This window comes from Rutidosis leptorrhynchoides, chromosome 2, assembly GCF_046630445.1.
Source record: "Rutidosis leptorrhynchoides isolate AG116_Rl617_1_P2 chromosome 2, CSIRO_AGI_Rlap_v1, whole genome shotgun sequence".
In the NCBI taxonomy this organism is placed as follows: domain Eukaryota; kingdom Viridiplantae; phylum Streptophyta; class Magnoliopsida; order Asterales; family Asteraceae; genus Rutidosis; species Rutidosis leptorrhynchoides.
In genome coordinates, this window is record NC_092334.1 from 255,155,482 (window position 1) to 255,160,587 (window position 5,106).

Here is a 5,106-nt window from a genome sequence, read left to right on the forward strand (position 1 = left end):
CATACGTCGAGAAAGTACAAACTGAAGAAAAGAGCATCAATGATGTTCCCGTAGCAAAAGAATTTCCCAATGTATTTTCGAAAGAATTACCGGGATTACCCCCACATCGATCCGTTGAATTTCAAATAGATCTTGTACCAGGAGCTGCACCAATAGCTCGTGCTCCTTACAGACTCGCACCCAGCGAGATGAAAGAACTGCAAAGCCAATTACAAGAACTTGTAGAGCATGGTTTCATTCGACCAAGCACATCACCGTGGGGAGCTCCTGTTTTGTTTGTCAAGAAGAAAGATGGTACATTCAGGTTGTGTATCGACTACCGAGAGTTGAACAAACTTACCATCAAGAACCGCTACCCACTACCGAGAATCGACGACTTATTTGATCAACTACAAGGCTCGTCTGTTTATTCAAAGATTGACTTACGTTCCGGGTATCATCAAATGCGGGTGAAAGAAGATGATATTCCAAAGACTGCTTTCAGAACACGTTACGGTCATTACGAGTTTATGGTCATGCCATTTGGTTTAACTAATGCACCAGCTGTGTTCATGGACCTTATGAACTGAGTGTGTGGACCATACCTTGACAAGTTTGTCATTGTTTTCATTGATGACATACTTATTTACTCAAAGAATGACCAAGAACACGGTGAACATTTGAGAAAGGTGTTAGAAGTATTGAGGAAGGAAGAATTGTATGCTAAATTTTCAAAGTGTGCATTTTAGTTGGAAGAAGTTCAATTCCTCGGTCACATAGTGAACAAAAAAGATATTAAGGTGGATCCGGCAAAGATAGAAACTGTTGAAAAGTGGGAAACCCCGAAAACTCCGAAACACATACGCCAGTTTTTAGGACTAGCTGGTTACTACAGAAGGTTCATCCAAGACTTTTCCAGAATAGCAAAACCCTTGACTGCATTAACGCATAAAGGGAAGAAATTTGAATGGAAGGATGAACAAGAGAAAGCATTTCAGTTATTGAAGAAAAAGCTAACTACGGCACCTATATTGTCATTGCCTGAAGGGAATGATGATTTTGTGATTTATTGTGACGCATCAAAGCAAGGTCTCGGTTGTGTATTAATGCAACGAACGAAGGTGATTGCTTATGCGTCTAGACAATTGAAGATTCACGAGCAAATTTATACGACGCATGATTTGGAATTAGGCGCGGTTGTTTTTGCATTAAAGACTTAGAGGCACTACTTATATGGGGTCAAAAGTATTATATATACCGACCACAAAAGTCTTCAACACATATTTAATCAGAAACAACTGAATATGAGGCAGCGTAGGTGGATTGAATTGTTGAATGATTACGACTTTGAGATTCGTTACCACCCGGGGAAGGCAAATATGGTAGCCGATGCCTTGAGCAGGAAGGAAAGAGAACTCATTCGAGTAAAATCTATGAATATAATGATTCATAATAACCTTACTACTCAAATAAAGGAGGCGCAACAAGAAGTTTTAAAAGAAGGAAATTTAAAGGATGAAATACCCAAAGGATCGGAGCAGCATCTTAATATTCGGGAAGACGGAACCCGGTATAGGGCTGAAAGGATTTGGGTACCAAAATTTGGAGATATGAGAGAAATGGTACTTAGAGAAGCTCATAAAACCAGATACTCAATACATCCTGGAACGGGGAAGATGTACAAGGATCTCAAGAAACATTTTTGGTGGCCGGGTATGAAAGCCGATGTTGCTAAATACGTAGGAGAATGTTTGACGTGTTCTAAGGTCAAAGCTGAGCATCAGAAACCATCAGGTCTACTTCAACAACCCGAAATCCCAGAATGGAAATGGGAAAACATTACCATGGATTTCATCACTAAATTGCCAAGGACTGCAAGTGGTTTTGATACTATTTGGGTAATAGTTGATCGTCTCACCAAATCAGCACACTTCCTGCCAATAAGAGAAGATGACAAGATGGAGAAGTTAGCACGACTGTATTTGAAGGAAGTCATCTCCAGACATGGAATACCAATCTCTATTATCTCTGATAGGGATGGCAGATTTATTTCAAGATTTTGGCAGACATTACAGCAAGCATTAGGAACTCGTCTAGACATGAGTACTGCCTATCATCCACAAACTGATGGGCAGAGCGAAAGGATGATACAAACGCTTGAAGACATGCTACGAGCATGTGTTATTGATTTCGGAAACAGTTGGGATCGACATCTACCGTTAGCAGAATTTTCCTACAACAACAGCTACCATTCAAGCATTGAGATGGCGCCGTTTGAAGCACTTTATGGTAGAAAGTGCAGGTCTCCGATTTGTTGGAGTGAAGTGGGGGATAGACAGATTACGGGTCCGGAGATTATACATGAAACTACCGAGAAGATCATCCAAATTCAACAACGGTTGAAAACCGCCCAAAGTCGACAAAAGAGCTACGCTGACATTAAAAGAAAAGATATAGAATTTGAAATTGGAGAGATGGTCATGCTTAAAGTTGCACCTTGGAAAGGCGTTGTTCGATTTGGTAAACGAGGGAAATTAAATCCAAGGTATATTGGACCATTCAAGATTATTGATCGTGTCGGACCAGTAGCTTACCGACTTGAGTTACCTCAACAACTCGCGCCTGTACATAACACTTTCCACGTCTCGAATTTGAAGAAATGTTTTGCTAAAGAAGACCTCACTATTCCGTTAGATGAAATCCAAATCAATGAAATCTCCAATTCATCGAAGAACCCGTCGAAATAATGGATCGTGAGGTTAAAAGACTTAAGCAAAACAAGATACCAATTGTTAAGGTTCGATGGAATACTCGTAGAGGACCCGAGTTCACCTGGGAGCTTGAAGATCAGATGAAGAAGAAATACCCGCATCTATTTCCAGAAGATTCGTCAACAGCTTAAAATTTCGGGACGAAATTTATTTAACGGGTAGGTACTGTAGTGGCCCGAACTTTTCCATGTTTATATATATTAATTGAGATTGATATTTACATGATTAAATGTTTCCAACATGTTAATCAATCAAACTTGTTAAGACTTGATTAATTGAAATATGTTTCATATAGACAATTGACCACCCAAGTTGACCGGCGATTCACGAACGTTAAAACTTGTAAAAATGACATGACGATATATATATGGATATACATATGGTTAACATGAGATTATAATAAGTAAGTATCTCCATAAGTATATTAACAATGAGTTATATACATATAAACAAGACTACTAACTTAGGGATTTCGAAACGAGACATATATGTAACGATTATCGTTGTAATGACATTTAAATGTATATATATCATATTAAGATATATTAATATATCATAATATCATGATAATATAATAATTTAACATCTCATTAGATATAATAAACAATGGGTTAACAACATTAATTGAGATCGTTAACTTAAAGGTTTCAAAACAACACTTACATGTAACGACTAACGATGACTTAACGACTCAGTTAAAATGTATATACATGTAGTGTATTTAGATGTATTAAAATACTTTTGGAAGACTTCAAGACATATATCAAAACACTCATACTTAATGAAAATGGTTACAGTTACTTTCCCATTCTTTTCTTTCATCAAGAATTCTAGTCGTATTCTTACCCATATTATACACAGCTTCAAAACGTACTTACTATGGGTATATACCAATAGGAACTAGCATGGGATTCCACTCTTGATTATGTCATGTATGACTAATCAATTTTAACTTCTACCATGAGCTAGTCAACTAACTAGAACTCCTTTTAACCCCACTCACCAATTACCACTCATCATTCACTCCATTTCACTTCCAATTCTCTTTCTAATTCTCTCTCAACACACACACACTATTATGAACGTATTTTTCCAGTAGTTAATCATCATCCTCATCAAAAATCACTTCAAGAATCAAGCTATAATCATCATAGGAAGAACACTTCAAGAACACTTCAAAAATCCCTTCAAGTTTACTAATTTACTTCCAAGCTTTCTAATCCATTCCAAGTAATCATCTAAGATCAAGAAACCTTTGTTATATATAGTAGGTTATCTTTCTTATTCAAGGTAATATTCATATTCAAACTTTGATTCAATTTCTATAACTATAAACTATCTTAATTCGAGTAAAAATCTTACTTGAACTTATTTTTGTGTCATGATCCTACTTCAAGAACTTTCAAGCCATCCAAGATCCTTTGAAGCTAGATCATTTCTTGTCACTTCCAGTAGGTTTACCTACTAAACTTGAGGTAGTAATGATGTTCATAACATCATTCGATTCATATATATAAAACTATCTTATTCGAAGGTTTAAACTCGTAATCACTTGAACATAGTTTAGTTAATTCTAAACTTGTTCGCAAACAAAAGTTAATCCTTCTAACTTGACTTTTAAAATTAACTAAACACATGTTCTATATCTATATTATATGCTAACTTAATGATTTAAAACCTGGAAACACGAAAAACACCGTAAAACCGGATTTACGCCGTCGTAGTAACACCGCGGGCTGTTTTGGGTTAGTTAATTAAAAACTATGATAAACTTTGATTTAAAAGTTGTTATTCTGAGAAAATGATTTTTATTATGAACATGAAACTATATCCAAAAATTATGGTTAAACTCAAAGTGGAAGTATGTTTTCTAAAATGGTCATCTAGACGTCGTTCTTTCGACTGAAATGACTACCTTTACAAAAACGACTTGTAACTTATTTTTATGACTATAAACCTATACTTTTTCTGTTTAGATTCATAAAATAGAGTTCAATATGAAACCATAGCAATTTGATTCACTCAAAACGGATTTAAAATGAAGAAGTTATGGGTAAAACAAGATTGGATAATTTTTCTCATTTTAGCTACGTGAAAATTGGTAACAAATCTATTCCAACCATAACTTAATCAACTTGTATTGTATATTATGTAATCTTGAGATACCATAGACACGTATACAATGTTTCGACCTATCATGTCGACACATCTATATATATTTCGGAACAACCATAGACACTCTATATGTGAATGTTGGAGTTAGCTATACAGGGTTGAGGTTGATTCCAAAATATATATAGTTTGAGTTGTGATCAATACTGAGATATGTATACACTGGGTCGTGGATTGATTCAAG